Below are 13492 nucleotides of genomic sequence, written 5' to 3' on the forward strand. Positions count from 1 at the left end.
GACAAATACTGCTCCTCCTCATTGAACCAGTTGATAAATGGCAGAGACATCCATTTACTACTAGTAGTATTTTCACAAAATAACTGTCCTTTGTGCTTTAATATTCTTCTTCTGGGGAGATTAAAAAAAAATTCTTCTAAACCACACTTGGGAGCAAACATTCATACAAGGGGACTAAAAGTTCCTAAGTGAATTTAATAAAAATACTAGATTTTGACAGAGTATCATAGAATTACTTTGGTTGGAAAAGTCCTTTAAGATCAGATCTAGACACTAGCCTAGCACAACCAAGTCCCCCATTAACTGCATCTCTCTGTGTCACACCTACATGTCTTCTAAATGTATCTAATGATAGTGACTCAACCACTTCCCTGGGCAGCCTGTTCCAGAGCCTGAGAGCCCTTCTAGTGAAGAAATTGTTCCTAATATGTTTCTTTCTATATGAGTAATCTAAAAGTTCACTTAAAATGCTCCCTATTAGCACTTACTTTCCTCTATCACTTGCTATTGTTTGCTACACCCTTGGTGCAGGCATTGTTTTTCTCAAGTTTTTTATGTTGATGTGTACAATTCAGTTAAATTCAGTGTGAATGTTCTTAGCACAATATGTGCAATTTTTGTTTGGTTGCTTAAAATACCTTTATCTGGTTTGATTTCTTGTGTCAGCCTGGCTTGCTCCTGTAACAGCCCAGCCTGCAGCCACCTCAGAACTGCGTCAGAGTGACGTGGCAATAGACTAAAAGGGCAGGCTCAATGGAGTAACCTGAAACAAAAGTATCTTTCATAAATGGTAAACACAACAAACAAGATAATCTGTTATTATATATCAGCGGTATGGGGATACTCCAGAAAGCCGGGGCCAGCTTGGATACAAAGTGTATAAAGGGTAGGTTGGGGGCAGAATCTGAAGGTGAGGGTCCAATGAGGAACAAAGGTTAGGAATATTTAAATTACTGCAGCAATTCTTAAGCAATAACAGCAAGAGGAACAGAGAATTTTCCAGTACCAGTCCTTATACAACTTTTTTATATACTGGGACCCAGGGGGCAACACTGGTGGAGTTCTGCTCACTCTGTGTTGAGCGAAGGTTTACAGACTGGACTCCAATGGTTTTAAATTGATGCTTGTGGTCTGATTGACCCCCACAATTTCTCCCACAACTTCCTCTTGCACTGGTAGATGCAGTAAAAGAAATTTGTACATAAGTTAGTGGTACTGTGAATGAACATTTTTGTGGGCACAAGTGCCGAAATGTAGATTCTTAAGACTTTCCTGTGCTTCTGTGCCACACTTAACCAAACTATGGTGTATACTGACTGTTCATATAATGAAATTTTGTCGTCTAGTCTAAAAATAATTGGTATCAAGATGTTTATTTAATAATATAGGAGCAGTCAACCTGAGCAGTCTTCTGTTTTCTAGAGCCAAAGTGTAGCAGTCAGACTACATGTATTTCTAGTACACAGTTAATTTGTAAATCTGGTGAAGATTTAAGGGAGTTCATTAACTTACAGAGATTCTCAGCACCTTCATTTTAAATATTTTCCTTCTTTCTTAACTTGAAAGGAAACCATCAAAATGATGGTTAACATCTGGAACTAACATCTAGGTTAATTTCAGAAAGAACCTGGTTTCTACCCAGAGCATCCCAACAGCATTCAAAGCTTGTGGGAGTTTTCAGTCATTCTGTTCCCAGAGAAACTAGACAGCATTTAGAGCATTACAAAATCCTAAGAAGTTTTTGTACAACGCTTTGTAAAAAACCAGGATACCAATAACTGGATTAAGCTTCTTTTTGAGTTCACAATATATTGGCCTCAAATTGAAATCTTTATAAGTCTTAAGGTACTCGTAAGGAAGCTAAATGAAGAGTGTTTTATGGGTCACCAGGAATTAAAGTTTCTTTGTCTTATGTTGTAACAAAAAAAGTCACATTATGTGATGTTATACTCACAAGCTCCAATGGAAGGTTTTTCCAGCCTAATGGAACCAAAAAGCTAGGAGCACAAACAGTTCACCAAGGCCATCAAGGCTGTGTAAAGAGCTTGCAAACTGCTTTTTTTTAGCAGGGAATTTTCAAATGTTCTCCCACCCTCTTTTGTGTTTCCCTGGTTCATAGATGACAAGAAGATAACAATTTTAAAAGAATAGTTCAGAAGGAACTACTGCATTTGAAGAAATACTGTTGTGTCTCTTCCATAAGGCAGACTATTTAGTACAAAAATGAGTATTTGGATTTGCTTTTGTCAGCATCTGAGGGCCTGTATTTGTCACAAACACTTTGCATAGCCACATGAAATGCTAATTACTTGTCAGGTAGCTGCACAGTCTTGAGCTTCTCTGTATAGACATGACCACCACCAATTCCTCAGAAAACCTGAATGGACAAAAGAGTGCCAATCTTGTGCCAAGGAATCCACAGATTCACAGTCTGGCTGAAGATGAAGGTCAGATCCAAAGCTGCAAGGGTTACACAATTCAATTTGCACTGTCATGCCTACAGTCAGGCAGGAGCTCTTAGCAATTCAGAAGGAAGAACAAATGGCCTTGATGGGCACTGAGTTCCTAAAGCTTCTCAATCAAGTGATCTCCCATGCCTCAGGGATCATCACAGTCAGATGGTGGAGCAAGGAATGGGCTGATAGCACTGAGGATCCTTTTCTATGAGGGTTTTCCAAGGCAATGGCTCTCCCATTGTTCCCAAGAGAAGAAAACAACTACAACAACCCTGACATAGCTCAGGATTAACAGTAGTTACAGTTTTCCTTTTAAACTGTTCCTTCCCTCTCCAACAGCATAGCAAAACTACAATGTCAGCAGTGTGTGCAGGACTGAATGCAGTTCTTGCACCTGGGGCCATAGAAATTACTTTGTTGATTTCACATGTGGTCTGATGACTTCACGAACAAGACCTTGTTGGACTCAAACATTATGTCATTCAAAAAGCAGCTACATCCCATTTATCCCATTCTGTTGCCCATTAACTGAGAAACAAGTCCTGTGGTGCAATGTGAAGGCTTCTAGGTTGGGCATGGTAACTGGAATTATTTGGCAATGCACACTTTGGTCTGGCTTCCTGGGTACTTAGAAACATCTGAATTGACAAAGGGTGGGAGGTCTGGAATTGGTTCTTATATATTGTGGTCTGAATGGAAGCTTCAGACCAAATTTAACAAATAAACTTTCCCATTGTGACAGAGGGCTCAGAAAAGACCTTGCTTTCTGAACTGCTTATAAGAGGTACTTCTAAGAGTCTAGGTGCGTCTGGATCCAATCCTAGTCACAGGATCAATAATCATTAATTAATTAATGTCACTAATCAATAATCATGTCTAAAGGACTGCACAGGTATGACTGAACCTTTATATGACTTTGTCTTGAAGATTAAGGATGGCAAACCAAATACATTTATATGAGCAAAGTAAGTTGTTTTTATTGATTATAGTGATGAGACAAAAAAACTTCAGTCAGAGAGTGCACTGTTTGTTAAATCAATAATTTTGAAGCTAGCTTGATAATTATTAAATGGAGATAGATGTTACTTATCCATACCAATGACCACGGGAAAAGTAACCCTGATCCTCCTCCCTGAGGGGGATTGTCACCTAAGGAAGGAATCTCCACATACACCTCTGGAATGACTGTTGCAAATCCCTGCTGTAAGAAGAGGGACTAGGCTTTCATAGTATAAAGTCATTGACTGTCAAATACATTCTAGGCCAGCTGTGTCAGCTCAGCAGCCTCTAGCTCAGCACCTTTAAATTGATTACAGCATAATCACTTGTTGTTTTTTTTATCAGGATCTTTGTCTGCAGCCTCCTCAGTAATGTCAGTTGCTGTCAGAACACTGTTTTTCACATCCTCAGAATGTTTAGTTTTGGGATTAAAGACTCAGGCTGGTTTCAGCGCTCTTCAAAACCAAAAGCAGCATGAACCCCTTCTCTAACCATTACTCATAAATTTTACAAATAGGGTAAGGTTTGAGCTGCTTTACCCCCACTTAGGCAGAGTGTCCTACAGTCAATGATAGCTCAAAAGAACAAATATATCCTAGTACCATTAAATCCTTTCAGAAAAATAACACTGCAGTCAGTACTGCAAAGCTGTAACTTAATATCCTTCCATGATGGAGTATGCCCCACACCATATATTCAAATCTCCGCATTCTCGCTGAACAGTCATGCATGATTTGATGTGTGGACTGTTCAGCAGATGAAGAATTGACTCTGCTGGCATCCAGAGAATAGTGTTCAGCAGCCCAGTGTCCAGATGGAGATTGGTGACAAGTGGTGTCCCTCAAGGATCTGCAGGGGAATGAGTACTGTTTAATGTCTTCATCAGTGTCACAGAAAATGAGGTCAAGTGCACTCTCAGCATATCTGCAGACAACATCAAGCTGAGTGGTGCAACTGATATAACTAAGGGATAAGATACAATCCTTAAGGACCTGGACAAGCTCAACAAGCAGGCCCATGCGAATATCATGAGGTTTAACAAGACCAAGTTTCAGGTGCTGTACCACGCAACCCCCAGTATCAATCTAGGCTGGGGGATGAACAGATCAAAAGCAGCCCTGTGAGAAGGATTTGGGGGTGCTGGTGGGTGAGAGGCTGGACATGACCCTGCCATGGGCACTCCCAGCCCAGAGAGCCAAACGTGTCCTGGGCTGCATCCAGAGCAGTGTGGGCAGCAGGGGAGGGAGGGGATTCTGTCCCTCTGCTCTGCTCTGGTGAGATCTCACCTGGAACCCTGCATCCAGCTCTGGGGTCCCAGCACAGGAAGGATATGGAGCTGTTGGAGTGAGTCCAGAGGAGGGACACAGAAATTATCAAGGATGAAGCACCTCTGCTGTGAAGGAAGGCTGAAAGATTTGGGATTGTTCAGCCTGAGGAAGAGAACGCATTTAGGGAGGCCATACTGTGGCCCTTCAGTACTTAAGCAAAGGTTGTAAGAAAGACAGGGACAGACCTTTTTAGCTGTATCTGTAACAGCTGAACAAGGAACAATGATTATACACTAAATGAGTGGAGATTTAGAGATGGTAGGAAGCAATTTTTTACAATGAGGGTGGTGAAACACTGGCACAGGTTGCCCAGAGAGGTGATAGATTTCTGATTCCTGGAAACAGTCATAGTCAGACTGGATGGGGCTTTGAGCAACCTGACCTAGTTGAGGATGTCCCTGTTCATTGCAGGGGCACTGGACTACATGACTTCTGAAGGTCCCTTCCAAGCCACACCATTCTATGACTCTATGTCTATTTTAATTTCAGGAAAATTTAACTAATGATTGCTTATCTCAACAACTGTCTTGTAATATCTCAGTGATATATAAAAAGCTGGTTGTGGATTTCACAATCCTACTCGGATTGAACAGCACTATTAACCTGTAACCTCACCTTTACCTCAATCTTTGTCACCTACTTCATTGTTTCTCTCCCTCGGAAATTTCTTTCCTTAAATTGCAAATGAATAATCTCTCAGAATCTCTGGACTCTTTTATCATAGGAATTACAGGGGATACAGTTCCTTTGATGAAATTTAAGAAATGTGAAAACAACAATGGAAAACCAGAAAATATTATTCTTCTGTTCTGCAAATAAGAATTTTAAGAAAAGTTATGTATGTCTGCACCTTCACATACCTGTATTTTAGTTTCTGTCACAGGCATAGAATTCATGAATGATGTGATCTGTAGGCGTGAGTTAGGAATTTGGATATTACCCTGTGGATTTGCTACTGCTGAACTAAGAAATCCCATATGTCCATTCTTTGAACCAAATCTTTCCTTCCCAAGCTGACTTAATTTCTTGCCAAGCCTTGCTTCAGAAAAAGGTACCAGTTTGATTTCTTATGGCAGATCAGCTGTTCACCTGTTTTCATTATTGAGCAGATTTGTCAGAAAGTAACAACCTTACTGATGTTTCCCATTTTGTTGTCAGCATGACAGTATAAATGGATGTTAGAGGTCTGTGCTTTAATGATTTAGCAAAGTGATGGACTAGGATTTGATGACACGGTATCCTATGTTCATCAATACATTTCCTGACAATTTTTTGTTCCACTCTAATTAATGCCTTAGACACTGTTTCATCTGAAAACTTCTGGTAAAGAATTTCTTCATTGTGACCCACCCCATCTAGATCATGCATGCTTCATGAATTAGAAAATACTCCCCATTAGGATTAAGAACCTACTACCTTTCTCCTAGATGTCCTGGCATCTAATGCTAACAGTTGAAAAGATGGCTCTTACCTATGGACTGTCAATTCCTGACCAAGTCTTGATTACTTGCAGGTTTTCCATTACTGCTCCCAGAAGCCTGCCAGGGACAGCCCTTCAAGAGAGGATAAGAAATTTTAACTACTGCTTTTGTTCAGCACAGACTTTTGAAGGCTTCCTCACCATTTTTTCATGTCCTTATTGCATAGATCAACATATTTTCAGGGAACTCTTCTAAGTTTTGAAGGAACTATTCCTTCTTCCTCCCAGTAATGTCACCTCGCCTGAAATGAGAAGACAATTTCATACAAAACACGGTTGTTTGTTTGTTTGTATTCTTTACAAATACTTTCCCTACTCAGGTGAAGTGCTAGTCGGCCTTCTGGCATCTGCACTACACCCTTGACCTTTTTCAGCACCAAACATGATAGAATTCAAGAAGCGTTTGGACAATGTTCTTAGGCACACGGTGCGACTCCTGGAGATGTCCTGTGCAGGGCTGGGAGTTGGACTCGACGATCCTTGTGAGTCCCTCCCAGCACAGGACATTCAGAGACGGTTCGGTGACTCTGAGCACACGCAGAGGGCCCAGGATGACCTGGGGCACGTCAGGAACACGCCGTGCCTCAGCAGCACTCCAAAGGCCGCGCCGCCGGCCCATGGCGGGGTGGGGCTGCCCCGGCGCCCGCCGCAGTCGGGGCGGCGCAGTGCGCCTGCGCGCCGGCAGGGGGGGCCAGCGCGGGGGAGGAGGGCGGGCCCCGGCCCTGTGTTTTGAACGGCGCGATGCGGGCGGCTCACTATTTGGCAGGAAGGTGAGGAGGCCTCTATCCTGGCGGCGGAGCTCGCGTAGGGAGAGGGGGATCCAAATGTGGCAGAGGCGAGCTGGAGGCAGCGGCGGCGGAGGGGGACTAGCGAGACGAGGAGAGCGGCCGTGCCCGCCGCCGCTGCTGCCGCCGCCGCAGAGAAGCTGAGCGGCCCGGCCGGGAGGGGCTGAGCGGCAGCCCTGGCACCCCCGGGCGCCCGCCCCACCGGCAGGTGAGCGACCGGGGCGAGGGAGGGGACGGGGGGAGCGCAGCCCGTCGCACCGCCCTTGGCCTGGCCCGGCCCAGTACCGGGCAGAGCCGGAGGGAGTCGCTGTGGGGGGACCGGCGCTCCCAGCCCGGCCGCGCCTCGTCTCCCTCGGGGTTCTCACATCGTGGATCCCCCGCCCTCCCCGCCCGGAAGCCGCGAGCGGCATCGGGGCCGCGGGGGCTCCGGTCTGGAGGTGTCGTCTCTGCTCTCCCTTCCCCCGCAAGCTCCCCGGCTGCTTGGCAACCCCCCCCGCCCTTCCGGGCTCCGGGGCTCTGCCGCCCTCCCCCGGCACGGCCCCGCGCCGCATCCACCCGTAGGGGAGCGGTGCCCTCCCCTTTTCCCCGCTGCGGAGCTATTGTGTGCGGGCTGGGGCCCGCCGAGGGGCTGCTGGCGGATAAGCCTTTCCCGGGGGAGGTGGAGGCGGGAAAGCGGGACGAGGGGGGCGTGAGGGCGGCGGGGGAGCCGGGGCCGCGGGAGACAGCGCCGGCGCGGTGTGTGTGTGAGCCCCGCTCGCTCTGCGCTGCTGCGATCCTTTGTCTGCTGTGCCGCTTTCCCCTCCTCCCTCGCTCCTTTCCTCCCTCCTCCCTTCCCTCTCCCTCCCTGCGTTCCCCTCTCTCTCCCAGGCTTCAAGCGCTGCTGCAGCTGCAGGTTTGTAAATACTGGACCAACACACACACACACACAACATGGCTGACGCTCGCCCTGCTCCTCCACCAGGGTCTCCGCCTTCTCCCTCAGTCTCCGCTGCTTAGCCGCTCCTCCGTGTAGGCTTTTGTTTCTTCCCCCCTCCCCCTTCATCGCCCATCCAAAAAAAAAAAAAAAAAAAAAAAAAAGGAAAAACAATTCACCCTCCTTATTTGCGGGCATGGCGGGATTTCAAGGGTAAGGATCCTCGCTTTGGAAGCTTTCTCCTTTCGTTTTGCTGTTAACAACAAAATGAAACCTAAAATAAGAGGTGATTTGGGAGCCTGGCAAGGCCTGGGGCGAGGGAGGAAGGGAGGGAAGGAGGGGGGAACTGGGTGAGCCCCGCTGAGAGAGGCTTGATTGGAATGTGCGTATCTTTTTCTCGTGTTGGGTGGGGGGAGGCTGATGCACCAAAGTGCTGGCAGAGATGAAATACTGTGTTACACTTGGCAGAATGAGCTAGGGCCTTTTCTTTCATTTCAGGACATAATTCGGTATAAGGGGTCAACTCTGGAAAATCACATTAAAAAGATCTGTACTAGTTATGTCAGAATAGACATTGTGCGGGTAAAACCCGTAGCACAGACGTTTTGGCTTTTTTGCGTTTCCTGTATCTCCTTGTTAGTATCTTAGACAGCTTTCAAAGCATGGAATACAAAACCGGAATTTACACTTGTCAGGTCTTCGTGTTGCTAGCTTTCTGTCACAGATTAATTTGCCCTTGTGATGACAATAGTACAAACCGAAGCATTTCCTTTTTCCTAAAAGGAGTGCTTTCAGATTTTTTATTTTGTTGTGAGTTTTTCTGATGTTTTTTTTTGATTGGTTTGGTGGGTTTTGTTTTTTTTTTGGTTGCTTGCTTATTTGTTTTTTTGTAAAAAAGGCATGTTAAGTGAGCTCCCAAATGAAAACAAGACAGCATGCTTTTGACCTCTTTACTAGTGCAAGGCAAATGCTTAGTTCAGTACCCTCCACCTCAGTTATTCAGAGCACCCCCTTCCGGCTTTGATAAATATGGCTTATTTTCTTACTGCTTGTGACGTAAAACCAAAACACTTGAAGGTAGTTGAAGCGTATCTAAAGTGATCTGCCATTAAACGGTTTTATTTCTAGCTTGTAAATTAAGGGTGAATGCTGAAGGTGTGAAGACGTGATACTTCATATTTGCTTTCTTACTGTAATTCGAAGTAAGTGTTTAATTTTTCAAGGATCATACTTAAAGGTATGTTCTTTATTTATACACATGGGTAGCAACAGTTTATGACTACTACTCTTAAGTAACAAATGTTCTAGCTATGTCGTATTTTGTCTAAAGCTTGATTTAGAAGCTTTTTAGTGGAGAAGCATTGGAATGGCATAGTCTTGCATCTTTTACTGAGATAGAAATATGCGAATTAACTATTGTATATGAATACTTCTTTCTGCTGCTTTTTCCATCCCCATTAATAAGCATTGATTAGCAAGCATTGATTATGGAGCAAATAATATATAGAAAGAGTTTACAATGACATAAAACTTAAAAGAAGTAATCCAAGTTACAGTATCATTTTGGAATGCATTTTACGTCATGGCTTCTAAGGCAACTGTGTTACTTCTAGATTGAAAAGTCAGACCGAAAGTCTGTAGCCTTACACATCAGTAGATTACTGCAGCATGTAGTTAATTTTTTTGGCATTTTTCAGTCTGAAGGCAATATTGCCTAAACTAGAATGGTTTTACCAGTTGTAGTTAATTTTATTGGGATAACTACCACATTTTGAAATTATGCTCACCTACTAAGTTTGAAGTACGCAGTTCCTCCCTCAGAATAGGCCTTCAGATAATTAAGGCAATTCTTTGGCTGAAGAGCAAAATAAAAATTAGACATACACAACACTTCTGTTGAAATAATGGATCACTTAAAAGTAGTCATGTTTAAGTCTGTTACATTGCAGTTTTGTTGCTAGAGCTAAATTTTATTCTGTTTCATCACCTTTGTGAAGTTTCTTGTCTATAGATAGCAATCTTTACTTTAGCTTGTCAGTGTATTCTTTTTTGTGACGCTCCGAAGATTTTTCTTTCTGTGTTGATTTAGTCAAAAATCGGTATTGTAGGCCTTCATATCCCAAAAGGAGCAAATGTATTTGAAGAATTTACCAAATCTTCTGCATCTTCACGTAGTGAAGATACTCCATTATTTTTGCCATTATGAGTTATGCTAGGCTGTATTTTACCAAATTAAAAACCTGAGACTAGTAAAACTTCCTTTTTAGAAACTGTTTGGCAAATGAGACTGAGGAGAAAGAAGACTGCAAGAAATGCAGTCTCAGTTATCAGCTTGCTAGAAGAAGTTAGAAATTAATTTTTTTTTTAAACCAGGTTTGCTTTTCAATACATCTTTAATCAAGTAAATCATGACTCAGTGTAGTTCTAAATATTTATGAAATTACCAAGTAATATACAGGCCTAAAGGTGGTAAACATTTAGTACATTCTTATTCAATACTTAATATTTTCTCAGTTTGAGTATTCTTTCATCCTCTTCTTATCCAGTATCTTTCCTTGCTGTTGCCAGGCTGCACTCTTTGACATGTTCAGATCTGTACACCTCTAGCTGATGCAAGATCTGTGTGTTAATGTAATGCATGATTTGCTTAATGTTTGACAAATATTTTTAGAAGAATTCTATTTACTGAAGCAAAACACCATTTTTTAACCTTTTTTTTTTTCTTTTCCAAAAAATGAAGCCTTTTGCTGCACATTTCTTCCATTTTGTTTTTCTTGTCTCCTTTCCCTTTTTTTCACCAGGTAATAGCGATCAAACTTGATTTCTTGATGGTATAGCATGAGAATGTATTTTCATAGGTGACTAAAACCAATTCAACAAACTGGTTTAGAAAACCATCTTCGAAAGCGGTTCATTGAAGCTGAACTGAAAGAGCTCTTACAGAAAGTTATTTCCTGTTGTGTGGTTAGATAGCTAGTTTCTCGTGACGTGTGTGAGAGAATGTTTTGGTTTGTTGTTTTTCTTGTGTTCCTTTTCTTACTGCTCTTCAGAGGTCAGTGATTTTAAGATGGAAGGGTGAATGCTGATCTTTCTTGACACTGATTCTTCTTCTGAGTATCTCCTGTATATCAATCAACATGTGTCTCGCTGTCCAGATGCTATCTAGATGTCATCGTGCCACCTGCCTTAAAAGAATGGGGAATCTGACTTTGCTTTATGAATGCTTAGACTTGCTTCCATCTACGTCTCTGACGCAAATATATACTGAGATCCTTAAAACAGTGCAGTTAACTGGTTTGTATTTACCTATGAACAGTTGATTCTAGAGACAAAAGGGCCTCATCACTGATCCATTTCAAACAGTGGTGAAATATAATTTCAACTAACTGCTTTCACCATGTGGCGGCTGAAGTTAACTTTCTGTTATAAAATGTGAATTTGCTAAACACACACAGAGTTCAGGAGGTGAATGGATTTGGCTTTCAGGTTGTAGAGGATGGTTCTACAAATCCAGGTTATATTTTTTTTATTTCTGTCCTCTAATGTGTGTTGTGAAGCTGCTGTAAATCTATTTTATATGAAATCTTGAATGGTTGACTTGGAAACCTCACTACTGTAATGGTTCCACATGATTACCTGTGGTGTCTAGCTGTAACTGTTACCTAATCATGTTTTAATTTTTGCAGTTATTGCTCTTTAGTTGAGATGTTTTGAAATATTTTGATGAATTTATACTCTTTTTGATAAGGCTTAAAAATCCCTAAATCTCGATTAGCTCTTTGACTGGGTTTGGTTTGGGGTTTTTTTGGTTGGTTGGAGTTTTTTTTTTTGTTTTTTTTAATCTTATTCTGTATATAATGTATTACAGTGTTATTGTGGAATACTCCAATACAGTATTCATGTTCTGCACCTACAAATACTGGTGAGAGAAGGTGCTTATTTCAAAAGCAATTCTGTGGATTCCAGTGATTTAGTAAATACTTGACTTTCACAGAATGCTTGCTGAACTTAACCTTCTGTTGCACATGGTATTTTGAACAAAATGGAGTTCTATCAGTTAGTTGCTACTTTGTGGTATAGAAAGCTGTTCTAGCTGGTCTGTCCCACCATGCTAAGGTCTGTAATATGTCACCAACATAGACTGAAAAAAACCCATAAACAATAACAAAACAAGGAAAACCCAACCGCCCAACTTCTTTTCCCATGAACTTCTTTAAATTCGATTTAAATGTAAAAGAGAGCTTTGCTAGATTATGATTTCTTACCCTAGGTGGATAATGACAGAAAGTCGTGTCAGACCTTTGGTCTATTTGATTTACTAAAATCAAATAATTATGTCTTTCAGAACTGTTCCAATTTTTCCTAATTTAGTGTTTATGTTTCATACGTGGAAGTCATTGCTAGTTATGCAGAGACAAAGCAGCTCAAGTCCAGTAAGTCCGTATTATTGTGTGATTTCAGTTGAAATTTTTGAATAGGGGAGTTTTCACTTTTCTAGATTTAATGTTTTGTGAGCTGAGTAGCACAAGAAAAGCCGTGATCTAGGTTAGTTCTCCAGCAAAAGTTCTGTAAAGTTTTATGCGTAAGCTTTTCTATATACCATGGCAAACACAATGTTTGCTGAAGTCTAGAGCTGTGTCTAGGGCTCTTCTTGTAAACAAAGGTTAAGCCCTGCCATGGACTGGTAGTATTATATGTATTCTGCTGCATGTCTGTAACTTATTTCTGGTTTTAATTGTGCACTTAAAAGCAGATTAGACTGTCTTTCTTCGGTTTTCTAGGAATGATAAAAATTAGCAAAAATAATACTTCAGATACGGAGTTGGGGTAGCTCATAAAATTGTACTTTGAAAAGAATTGACTGATTCTGGACAATTGCTTGCCTGTCATGCTTAATAACCATGTGTGTTGTAGACAATGAGCTAAACCTCACCGTGAAGCTAGAATAAGGGCAAACAAGTTAGAGATCAATTTACTTCTTTCTCAAAACATTCCTGTTGCCTCTGCCACTTTGTTGAATGGATGTAATTACTTTTTTCTTCAGAAATTGCCTTCAGAAGTTTTTTGTCTTATTGGTGAAAGATGGCCTACAAACCCATTAACTGATTGTTCAGGTGCCAGAGTAACTACAAATGAGATATTGTGGTGCTGAGGTTTTGTGAGAGACGATAGGCCAAAATCCGTAGTCTGACAGGTATGCCTTCAAGAGCAGCAGTAGATTCTGACTCCCATGTGACTTGGCAGAAATCGGTTTTTGATTGTTTTTAAGGTTAAGGGATATGCAGGTGAACGCCTGCATACATTTCCAGTTTACTTGGAGACCACAGACTGTTGCATATTCTTACAGTTTTATGTTGATAGGCAGAGCAGCTAGTCTCTGGGTCATCTCTCCCTAGTGCTGAAGGGAGGAGTGACTAAGTGGAGATCTTCAGTTCCTAGACTGCAGGAGTAATCTCGGGTGAATTGCATCTGTCTTCTGCACCTCCATTTTGTCAGTAAAGCATACGTACTGTTAGGTACTAGATAAGATG

At 42.1% G+C, this 13492-nt stretch overlaps 1 protein-coding gene and 1 long non-coding RNA gene across 9 annotated transcripts in view; one reads left to right on the top strand and one right to left on the bottom strand.

The window, feature by feature from the left end:
- Positions 1–1658: 1658 nt before the first annotated feature.
- LOC107216292 lies at positions 1659–7103 on the bottom strand. Its single transcript, XR_001525477.3, has 3 exons — positions 7020–7103; positions 6255–6505; positions 1659–4304 (listed from the first exon to the last, which is right to left on the bottom strand). It is a non-coding gene; the product is annotated as an uncharacterized LOC107216292 (long non-coding RNA).
- SPIN1 (spindlin 1) overlaps positions 6964–13492 on the top strand; it is a 59459-nt gene continuing 52930 nt past the window's right edge. Inside the window, exon 1 of one of the 8 annotated variants that reach the window (XM_015653188.2) lies at positions 6964–7033. The gene's annotated coding sequence lies outside the window, so the exon portion shown is untranslated. The other 7 variants (XM_015653186.3, XM_015653191.3, XM_015653187.3 and 4 more) reach the window with 7 other exon arrangements.

Source organism: Parus major, chromosome Z (assembly GCF_001522545.3).
Source record: "Parus major isolate Abel chromosome Z, Parus_major1.1, whole genome shotgun sequence".
In the NCBI taxonomy this organism is placed as follows: Eukaryota; Metazoa; Chordata; class Aves; order Passeriformes; family Paridae; genus Parus; species Parus major.